General features: G+C 35.4%; 1 protein-coding gene and 1 non-coding gene across 10 annotated transcripts in view; both read right to left on the bottom strand.

The window, feature by feature from the left end:
- Apc (APC regulator of WNT signaling pathway) overlaps positions 1 to 12,241 on the bottom strand; it is a 137,779-nt gene that overhangs the window by 114,049 nt on the left and 11,489 nt on the right. The window lies entirely within an intron of this gene.
- LOC124987749 (small nucleolar RNA SNORA2/SNORA34 family) lies at positions 6,468 to 6,600 on the bottom strand. The gene has a single exon (XR_007109264.1). It is a non-coding gene; the product is annotated as a small nucleolar RNA SNORA2/SNORA34 family (small nucleolar RNA).

Below are 12,241 nucleotides of genomic sequence, written 5' to 3'. Positions count from 1 at the left end.
CAGGCAAAGACACATCAAGGAAAGAAAATTTTAGACCAATATCCTTGATGAATATAGATGCAAAGATCCTTAGCAAAATATTGGCAAACTGTATCCAAAAACATAGCACCACGATCAAGTGGGGTTCATCCCTGGAATGCAAGGATGATTCAATATTCGTAAATCAATAAACGTAATCCATCATGTCAATAGACTTAAGGATAAGAATCATATGGTTATTTCAATTGACACAGAAAAAGCGTTTGAGAAAGTACAACACCCCTTCATGCTCAAAACCCTAGAAAAAATAGCGATAGTAGGAACATACCTGAACATCGTAAAGGCTATTTATGCTAAGCCCATGGCCAACATCATTCTTAATGGAGAAAAACTGAAACCATTCCCTTTAAAAATGGAAACAAGACAGGGATTTCATCTTTCACTACTTCTATTCAACATTGTCCTCGAAACTCTAGCCAAAGCAATTAGGCAGACCAAAGAAATTAAAGGGATACGAATAGGAAAAGAGGAACTTAAGCTGTCACTATTTGCTGATGACATGATTCTATATTTAGAGGATCCAAAAACCTCCTCCAGAAAACTTCTAGACCTCATCAATGAATTCAGCAAAATAGCAGGCTATAAAATCAACACGCATAAATCTAAATCATTTTTATACGCAAGCGACGAAACAGCTGAAAGGGAAATGAGGAAAACAACTCCATTTGCAATAGCCTCAAAAAAAAAAAAAAAAAAAACTTGGGAATCAATCTAACCAAAGAGGTAAAAGATCTCTACAATGAAAACTACAAAATATTGAAGAAAGAAATTGAGGAAGACCTTAGAAGATGGAAAGATCTCCCATGTTCTTGGACAGGCAGAATTAATATTGTCAAAATGGCCATACTACCAAAAGTGCTATACAGATTCAATGCAATTCCAATTAAAATCCCAATGATGTACCTTACAGAAATAGAGCAAGCAATCATGAAATTCATCTGGAAGAATAAGAAACCCAGAATAGCTAAAGCAATCCTTAGCAGGAAGAGTGAAGCAGGGGGTATCGCAAAACCAGAACTTCAACTCTACTACAAAGCAATGGTAACAAAAACAGCATGGTATTGGTACCAAAATAGACAGGTAGATCAATGGTACAGAATAGAGGACACGGACACAAATCCAAATAAATACAATTTTCTAATACTAGACAAAGGGGCCAAAAATATGCAATGGAGAAAAGATAGCCTCTTCAACAAATGGTGCTGGGAAAACTGGAAATCCATATGCAACAGAATGAAACTAAACCCCTATCTCTCACCCTGCACAAAAATCAACTCAAAATGGATCAAGGACCTTGAAATCAGACCAGAGACCCTGCATCTTATAGAAGAAAAAGTAGGTCCAAATCTTCAACATGTCTTCTTAGGATCAGATTTCCTTAACAGGACTCCCATAGCACAAGAAATAAAAGCAAGAATCAATAACTGGGATAGATTCAAACTAAATAGATTTCTCTCAGCAAAGGAAACTATCAGCAATGTGAAGAGAGAGCCTACAGAGTTGAGAAAATCTTTGCCACTCATACTTCAGATAGAGCACTAATTTTCAGAATCTAAAAAGAACTCAAAAAACTCTACTACAAAGCAATAGTAATAAAAACAGCATGGTATTGGTACCAAAATAGACAGGTAAATCAATGGTACAGAAGAGAGGACATGGACACAAATCCAAATAAATACAATTTTCTCATACTAGACAAAGGGTCCAAAAATATGCAATGGAGAAAAGATAGCCTCTTCAACAAATGGTGCTGGGAAAACTGGAAAATCATATGCAACAGAATGAAATTAAACCCCTATCTCTCACCCTACACAAAACTCAACTCAAAATGGATCAAGGACCTCGGAATCAGACCAGAGACCCTTCATCTTATAGAAGAAAAAGTAGTTCCAAATCTTCAACTTGTTGGCTTAGGATCAGACTTCCTTAACAGGACTCCCATAGCACAAGAAATAAAAGCAAGAATCAGTAACTGGGATAGATTCAAACTAAAAAGCTTTCTCTCAGCAAAGGAAACTATCAGCAATGCGAAGAAAGAGCCTACAGAGTGGGAGAAAATCTTTGCCACTCATACTTCAGATAGAGCACTAATTTTCAGAATCTAAAAAGAACTCAAAAAACTCTACACCAAGAATGCAAATAATCCAATCGACAAATGGGCTAAGGAAATGAACAGACACTTCACAGAAGAAGATGTACAAGCAATCAACAGATATATGAAAAAATGTTCAACATCCCTAGTAATAAGGGAAATGCAAATCAAAACTACCCTAAGATTTCATCTCACCCCAATTAGAATGGCGATTATCAAGAACACAAGCAACAATAGGTGTTGGAGAGGATGTGGTTAAAAAGGAACACTCATACATTGTTGGTGGGGTTGCAAATTAGTGCAGCCACTCTAGAAAGCAGTATGGAGATTCCTCAGAAAGCTTGGAATGGAAACACCATTTGACCCAGCTATCCCACTCCTCAGCCTATACCCAAAGGACTTAAAATCAGCATACTACAGAGATACAGCCACATCAATGTTCATTGCTGCTCAATTCACCATAGCCAGATTGTGGAGCCAACCTAGATGCCCATCAGTTGATGAATGGATAAAGAAACTGTGGCATATATATACAATGGAATATTACTCTGCAATGAAGAATGATAAAATTATGGCATTTGCAGGCAAATGGATGAAATTGGAGAATATCATGCTAAGTGAGATAAGCCAATCTCAAAAGACTAAAGGACGAATGATCCCGCTGATAAGTGGATGAGGACATATATTGGGGGGTGGGAGGGGTTAGCATTAGGTCTAGGGTTAGGTTTAGGGTTAGGGATAAGGAGTGTGGTAAGAATGAAGGAAAGAAGGACTGTATAGAGGGAAAAGAGGGGTGGGAGGGGTGGGGGGAAGGGAAAAAAATAATGAATCAAACATCATTGTCCTATGTAAATGTATGATTACACAAATGGTATGCCTTGACTCCATGTACAAACAGAGAAACAACATGTATCCCATTTGTATACAATAATAATAAAAAAAATTATGCCTAATTGAAAAAATAAAATAACTTTTCTGTCGCTGAAAAAAAAAAAAAACAAAACTCTACACCAGGAATACAAATAATCCAAACAAAAAATGGGCTAAGGATATGAACAGAAGCTTCACGGAAGATCTACAAGCAATCAACAAACATAGGAAAAAATGTTGACCATCTTTAGTAATAAGAGAAAAGCAAATCAAAACTGCACTAAGATTCCATCTCACCCCAAATAGAATGGCAATTATCAAGAATACAAGCAACAATAGGTGTTGGAGAGGATGTGGGGAAAAAGGTACACTCATACATTGCTGGTGGGGTTGCAAATTAGTGCAGCCACTCTGGAAAGCAGTGTGGAGATTCCTTAGAAAACTTGGAATGGACCCACCATTTGACCCAGCTATCCCACTCCTCAGCCTATACCCAAAGGACTTAAAATCAGCATACTGCAGAGATACAGCCACATCAATGTTCATAGCTGCTCAATTCACCATAGCCAGACTGTGGCACCAACCTAGATGCCCTTCAATTGATGAATGGATAAAGAAACTGTGATATATATATATATATCACATTGTATCATTGTATATATATATATACAATGGAATATTACTCAGCTATAAAAAATAATAAAATTATGGCATTTGCAGGCAAATGGATGAAACTGGAGAATATCATGCTAAGTAGATAAGCCAATCTCAAAAATCCAAAGGACGAATGATCTTGCTGATAAGCGGATGATGACACATAATGGGGGGTGGGAGGGGGACAAGAATGGAGGAAGGAGGGACTGTATAGAGGGAAAAGAGGGATGGGAGGGGTGGGGAGGAAGGAAAAAATAACAGAATGAATCAAACCTCATTACCCTATGTGAATGTATGATTACGCAAATGGTACGCTGTTACTCCATGTACAAACAGAAACAACATGTATCCCATTTGTTTACAATAAAAATAATTTTAAAATAATTTAAAAAAATTTAAAAAAATTAAAAAATTTCAACTTTAGTTGAACTGAACTAAATCACCTTTACAGACAGCACTTTTTTTGGGGGGGTGCACAGGGGGAGTTACTGATGATTTAATCCAGGAGCAATTTGCCACTGAACTTCATCCACAGCCTTGCTTAGGGCCTTGCTAAATTGATGAGGCAGGCCTTGGACTTGTGATCCTCCTATCTCAGTCTCCTGAGCCCCTGGGATTATAGGCATGAGCCACTGTGCCTGGCCAGACAGAACTTATGAGGGACTTCTGGGCCTACATAAACCCATAAACTCATTCCCACAATAATCTCTTCTCTGAATGCCTCTCATACATTTTCATTCTCTCTCTCTCAACACACACACCCTATGGGTTTCTGTTTCTCTGAAGAACAGTCTCACAGGGGTTAAAGGTAGAGAATGTGTCTTAAAGTATCTAAGAGAAGCTGGGTGTGATGATGCATGCAGTAATCCCAGTTACTCCAGAGGCTGAGGCAGGAGAATTATCAGTTTGAGAAAAGGAAGGCCCTGTCTCAAGAGAAAATAAAATAAGGGCTGGGGAAAGAAAAAAGAAAAGAAAAGAAAAGAAAAAATTAACAAGCATGGTCTCAACTATTCCATTTATTTTAGGCCACATCCATTTTAAACATAAAATTTAGCTTTATCAGGAAAACAGACTTTAAAAACACTAAATCTTGGAGTAGGTATTACATGAATGTGGTACACATTTTTAAAAGTATAAGAAAATATACCTGTACCTTAACCATCTATAGAGGCAGAGGCAGTCACCATTACCAGTTTCTTTTTTTTTTTTTTTTTTTTTTTTGGTGCCGGGGATCGAACCCAGGGCCTTGTGCTTGCAAGGCAAGTACTCTTCCAACTGAGCTATCTCCCCAGCCCTACCAGTTTCTTTTCTGTCTTTTCAAACTCTAGTTCCTAGAAACCCAAAATTTTACAAACAATGCTATAGATAGTCTTTTGGAGGACAGAAATGTATATTATTATGGTAGAATCTAATTTGTGCTTTCATTAAATGTTAGTATTATGGAACATGAAATACTTGGGAATTTTGAATGGTATTTAAGCTACAGAACAGTTTTAATTTTAAAACTATAAAGCAGATACTGGACAAGAATAAACAGTCTTCTATTTAAATCTGATTATATAATACTTCAGTGTGGAAATCCATCAGAACTAGGTCCATGATCAGAGGTAATTAGGAATAAGTTGGTTAGGGAACTTTATAGCCATATAAGCAGATAGGTTATAAGGAATTTCCATTATGGACTGCCAGAGTAAGGTGAGAGAATCTAGATATTTTGCTAATTTCCTGTCTACATAAGCAACTTTTATTGACTTTACTGGGGCTAGAGGATTCACTTTCAAGTTCACTTGCTTACTCACAAGGCTGGCAAGTTGGTACTGGTTTGGTCCCCAAGTTGGTCTCTCCATAGGGTTACTTAAGTATTCTCATGACAATGTAGTAGCTGGTTCCAGAGTGAGCAATATACAGAGACCAAGGCAGAAGCTACTGTGTCTTTTATGATCTGTCCTTATAAATCACACACTCCTTTAGTATCTTACTGGTTGCACACACAGGCTCTATTCAATATAGGAGAGAACTAGAAAAGTCATGAAAAACCAGAATGCTGCACCATTCTGAAAATTATTTATGCCCTACTTAGGCAAATCTTCTTTGAATATCAGGCAAATATTTATTTTTTAATATGTTTACTGTCTGATAAGAAAACATTAAAGATACTAATACTAGTTTTCTCTTAGATTTGGGGGGGGCAGACTTGGGGATGGTACTGGGGATTTAACCCAGGGGTGCTCTATCACTGAGCAACATCCCCAAATCCTTTTTATTTTTATTTTGAGATGAGGTCTCACTAAGTGACCCAGGCTGGTCTCAAACTTGAGGTCAATCTCCAGTGCTGGAAATTGAACCCAAGGCCTCATGCTGTTAGTAAGTGCTCTACCACTGAGTTGTATCTTTAGCCCCTTATTACATTTTTAGTTTACCAAATAAGACACTATCCTGATATTTTATTAACACCTATTCTTAAATTTAAGGCCAAGAAGCAAGTTACAACTCTAGTAAATAACCAAGATGACATGACAAAAAACAAACTGGCTTTGGTAACATAAAAGTGGAATATGATTTTCTAAATTTTGTATACAGATGAGTTTTAGAAAAAAGATATCTGATAGAAGCTCCCTGTATCACTTCAGAAAATATATTTTAAAAATACATTGTTAAAACATAGTATGTTCTCATTCTGTAGACATAACAACTAAATCACAAGAAGCTTAAGTGATTTGTCCTAATCTAGTTAAATACAGAGTCAAATACTTGAATCCAGGTTTCTTTTTCTACTGAACTATGGTCAACAATTCTTTTTCTCTCCTCCTTCAGAGGTTTCTTTCTATTGAATTGACCATTACACTTCTAAAGTTCTGAAATAGCCAACAGACCATAGACATTTCTTTAGGCTTCTGCTTGAAATCAACAGCTTCAACAAACTGCTGGCCTTGATTCAGGGCCAATCAACATATTCTTACACAGAAATCTGAATATATTTATCATTAACAGAAAGATATCTTCCTATAGCAGCGATTGGTCCTTAATTTCAGTAAAAATGGCTTATTCTGGATAAATATAATGAGTATATATGTACTAGGTATGAAGAAATTCACATGTCCTAATTAAAGAAAATGATAACTACGGATAATATAATGAACCAGAAGCCTACACTACGAGATTTATACAGGACCTTCAACAATTTCATTAAAAACTAATTAAAAAGCCAAGAAAGAGATTTTAATCTGCAAGTCAGTAAAACTGAAATAAATTAAATTTTTAAAAAACCAATTATAGCCAGGCATGATGGCACATACCTGTAATCCCAGTGACTCAGAAGGCTGAAACAAAAGGGTCACAAGTTCAAGGCCAGCCTCAGCAATTCAGTGAGGTCTTAAGAAACTTAGTGAGACCCTGTTCCAAAATAAAAAATAAAGAAGAACTAGGGAATGTAGCTCAGTGGTAAAGTATTCCTGGGTTAAATCTCTGGTACAAACACACACACACACACACACACACACACACACACACATGCACACACATATACAGATAAACATACACACAATAATTTACTGTTTCAGGCATATATAAGCAATATATACCAAACACAGATGAAAGGGACTCCTTTTCCCATCCAGCTATTCTTATCAATTCCTTACATTTAATATTTTATCAAGAGAATTTTCATGGTTTAAGTTTAGTTCTTAAGGTCCTAATAACTAGGACATCTGAATCAGGCTGACATCTGACTTGAGATGTAAACTTTCTGTCAAAGATCTAATCTGACACTAAATCAAGAATCTCATAAGTTCAATACAAACTAACAGGAAATCATAACACAAAGCAACTCATCATCAAATACTATTAAGTTGGGGGAAATTTTTTTAACAATATGTAATTCCAGAAAGTATGTAAATTCCTCTATGACAGTGAAGGAATAATTGAATTTTGAAGCTGCCATGATACATTATATTGACACAACAAACCTGATTTTTCTACCATATCACTTGGCTTTTGAGCAAGCATTAAATTTCTGTGAAAATTCCTACCAGTTTCAACTGAGATCCAACTTAATAGTTGGTTATAAGATATGTGTTCTTGGTGAATATTTAACCAAACTAGTATAATAATTAAAATAAATTTATAGATTTTGTCCATGGTTACAATTTTCCAACCTGTAAGTTTACTTAACTGATTGCTTACATGTCTTCAAGGTCTGTTGATATGTAAACTCATGTACATTAGAGAAGGCAAAGGAAAAACTCTTGTGTTAAAACTAAGAAACGCCACTGAAATACTAGAAATGATATTGGTCTTTGAAATGAAACTATGGCAAAGACAAAGAAGACAAAAGAAATGAATGACATGGAAGAAATGGGTAGAATGCCATAGGCCTAATTAAGATAACAAAATCAAGTTCTAATGAACATCAAAGAATACAACAGGGAAAATGTGTTACAGTTGTAAGGCAACAATGACAAAATTTTGGAAAAAACTAATAAGAACACTGGTTAAATATATAAAATGCTATTTATAGCAGTAGCATAGTATCATTTATACATTGTCTGAGATACTTAGCAGCATTAATTATGAGTAGCATAATCACTGCTTTACGGAGGCTATTACTGAAGTAAAAATCTTCAGAAAATGCATACAGGTTGTGTAGATCTACTCTGAAAATCCCAAATACTCCAAAATTCAAAACTTTTGACCCTATGTAAATTTATGATTACACAAATGGTATGCCTTTACGCCATGTACAGACAGAGAAACAACATGTATCCCATTTGTTTACAATAAAAAAAAAAAAAACTTTTGGAGTGCTGACATGGTGTTATAAATGGCAAATTCCACACTTGACCTTATATGACAGATTACAGTCAAAATGCAGACGCACTAAAAATACTGTATAGGAGCAGAGAGTGTAGCTCGGTGGTAAAGTGTGTGCTTATGCAAAGCCCAGAGTTTGATCCCTAGCATCACAAAAAAAAGAAGAAAAAAAACTATATAAGATCACCTAAGATATGCATGCATACATATTCCAAATTAAAAAAAAAATCAAACTCCCAAGCACTTCTGGTCTCAAGTATTTTTGATAAGGGATACTCAATGATAAGGGATACCCATATGACAGTCCACTCAGGAATAGCACAGACATTAACAAAAGCTAAAGCACAGACATTAATAAAAGCTAAGATTGAAGGCCAAAACAGATTTACATCTGAATTTATTCACAGATGGCAAACTTAAAGAAATTAGAATACTAGACTCATGAATTTAACTTAGGAAGTCTAAAATTAACTATTTACAAGGAATATATGTATAATCAAGATGCATTAATAAATCTTCAGATCGTAATATACTGTTATTAGTAAATCATCACCTATACCTGGTAGACTCATACAGCTGAAAAAAACCTTAAGGAACTATGGAGGGAAAGTCTGAATTTTAGTCTACTATAATTTAGGCACCCATCTCCCCTAGGTTTCTGATTTCACTTTCCTAAGACAGAAGATGGGTGGGAGGAAGGGCACAAGAGAGATTTTACCACATCTACAGTTACTTATAATTCTAAAATTCTCTTTCCTCCTCATTTCATCCTTCAGTTTTTCTGAAGGCAAGTAAGCAAATCTAAAACAAAGAGTTATTTAAATCTAACAAAGGGGGGAAGTAAAGAAACTATAATTATCATGAATCTTCAACTTAGTGTCTTCTTTTAGCAGAGACAAAAGTAGTAAGTAAATTAAGAAGTTCTAGGCTTCCTTTTAAGAGAGGTGTTTTGCGTTTTGTTGGTGTACCAATTTATACGCGGAGAAATGGCATTTCATGCTAACAGCTATGACTGATAACAAGTCAAATAGTTACAAAACTACATTGATATGCTATATTAAATTTTCATCACCACCCCACCACTAAACAACTCCCCCCAAAGAATGACCATTAATGTAAAGACCACTGTAGCTTAGTTTGCCTAGAATTTCTAATCTTATGTTTGACTTCCATATTTAATGGATTTGATTCTGAATTCAAATTTAAATTGCACATGTAACACCTTAATAATTCTTTATTTAAGTCTATGTCATTTTACCCATCTCTTTCTTGTCATTCTTTTCATTTCTTCTGTCTTCCTTGTCTTTGTTGCAGTTTCATTTCACAGACTGATATCATTTTTAGTGTTTCAATAACATTCAATTTACATTAATGTAAAAACTACTATAGCTTAGTTTGCCTAGAATTTCCAATCTATATTCCAACTTCCATATTTAATGAATTTAATTCTGAATTTAAGTTTCAATTGCACAGGTAATATTTTAAAGATATGAGTACAATTAAAAAATTGTACTTTGTCCTTGAAATGTAAAAAAAATACAAAATTAAAATCACAACATCCAGATAGCATATAGAATGCTCACATTAATTATGGAAAATAAACTCCAAATTCCAACAAAAATGCTAACGGACAAACCTGTTTATAGTCCTTTCTCAACTCAATGCATTCTCCCTCTAACCTCACATCATCCTACTTCCAAAATGTTTCCATTACATTCTATTTGCCTACAAAAAGGACAATTCCTGTCCCAATATGCTGTTCATAGTATCAAATGTTTTGACTTCTCTAATCAAATAATATCTTCTGCCTCCTTCCCTTGGGAGCTTTGCAAATAACACGAAGTAGTCTGATTACAAAAAAAAAAAAAAAAAAAAAAGTTAAACCACAGTTTAATTGTTCACCTTTCCCAGGTATTCCCATTTATACTACAAAAGGGCATTACCAAAAGAAATAGTTCATTTAGATGCTAACTCTTCCTTGAACAAGTCAGTCAAAGAAATTTTTGAACTTCCACTTGTAGAAACAGCAGATGAGGCAATTTGGATCAATCATCCCTCCAAAAACAATTTAAAAAGCTAGATTAAGATATTAATCTTCTTTTCTTTTGTTTAATTATCAGTTTATTTCTTTAAAAATTTTATTTATTTATTTTTACATATTGTGTTTTGATACAGTGTACACAAATGGGGTACAACTTTTCATTTCTATGGTTGTACACAATGCAGATTCATACCATTCGTGTAATCATACATGTACATAGGGTAATGATATCTGTCTCATTCCACCATCTTTCATACCCCTGCCCCCTCCTCCCTCTCATCTCCCTCTAAATAATCTAAAGTTCCTCCATTCTTCTCTTACCCCTCACTCCCCCATCCCCATTATGTATCATCATCCACTTATCAGAGAAAAACATTTGGCCTTTGATTCTTGGGGTTTGGCTTATTTCACTTAGCATGATATTCTCCAGTTCCATTCATTTATCTGCAAATGCCATATTATTATTCTTCATGGCTGAATAATATTCCATTGTGTATATATACACCAGAGTTTCTTTAACCATTCATCTGTTGAAGGGCATCTAGGTTGGTTCCACAATCTAGCTATTGTGAACTGAGCTGCTATAAACATTGATGTGACTGTGTTACTGTAGTATGCTAATTTCAAGTCCTTTGGGTATAAACCGGGGAGTGGGATAACTGGGTCAAAAGGTGAGTCCATTCCAAGTTTTTTGAGGAATCTCCATACTGCTTTCCAGAGTAGCTGCGCCAATTTGCAACTCCAACAGCAATGTAAAAGTGTGCCTTTTTCCCTACATCCATGCCAACATCTATTATTGTCTGTGTTCTTGATAATAATCATTCTAATTGGAGTAAGATGAAATCTTAGAGTTTATGTTTTAATTTGCATTTCTCTAATTACAACAGATGTTGAACACTTTTTCATATATTTATTAATTGCCTGTATATCTTCTGTAAAGTGTCTGCCCAGTTCCTTGGTTCATTTATTGATTGGGTTCTTTGTATTTTTGGTGTAAAGTTTTATACGTTCTTTATAAATTTTGGAGATTAGTGCTCTGTCTGAAGCAACAAATAACTACTAATGTAGTGAGAAATGACTAACCAGCTCAAATCCATTAGAAGTCAGGAACCCAGAAAGGTGATCTCAGCTTTTGCCTTTTGCCTTTGCACACAAACATTTAAGCTTTGATGTCTGCTGCCTGCACTGAAGGACTGGGGGACCAAAGTAAGAGTCTGGAAACTACTAAGGGTAAGGACTACAGTGAAAACACCGTTGGCTTTGGGTTGAGATTCTCAAGGGCTACACTTTACAAATAAAAAGGAACCAAGAGACTATACAATGTTTTCCACTAGTATAATAAAATATGAGATAATTAATTTACAAAGAGAAAAGTTTTGTTTTGGCTTGCAGTTCTAAAGTTTCCAATTTGTAATCTAGTGGCTTCATTGCTTTGGATCTCTAGCAAGGTAGCACATCACAGCTGCAGTGCATGGCAGAGCAAATCTTCACCTCATAAGCCAGGAAGCAAAGCAAAAAAGGAGGAAACTAGGCCCCCACAATCCTCTTCTATAGGACACTAGCAATGCTAAGGACCTCCTACTAGGCCACACCTTCTAAAAGGTTCTACTACCTCTAGCACAATCCTGGGACCAAGTGCTTAACACATGGATATCTGAGGGACACTACCCATATTCAAACCATAACAAAAACTTATTATGCACTTAGGTCAGATTTAAGTTTCTAGGTGGCCCAGG

The sequence above is a fragment of the Sciurus carolinensis genome, chromosome 6, assembly GCF_902686445.1.
Source record: "Sciurus carolinensis chromosome 6, mSciCar1.2, whole genome shotgun sequence".
Classification (NCBI taxonomy): Eukaryota; Metazoa; Chordata; class Mammalia; order Rodentia; family Sciuridae; genus Sciurus; species Sciurus carolinensis.
Note: the sequence above shows the minus strand (reverse complement) of the source record. Positions and strands in the feature narration are given on the sequence as shown.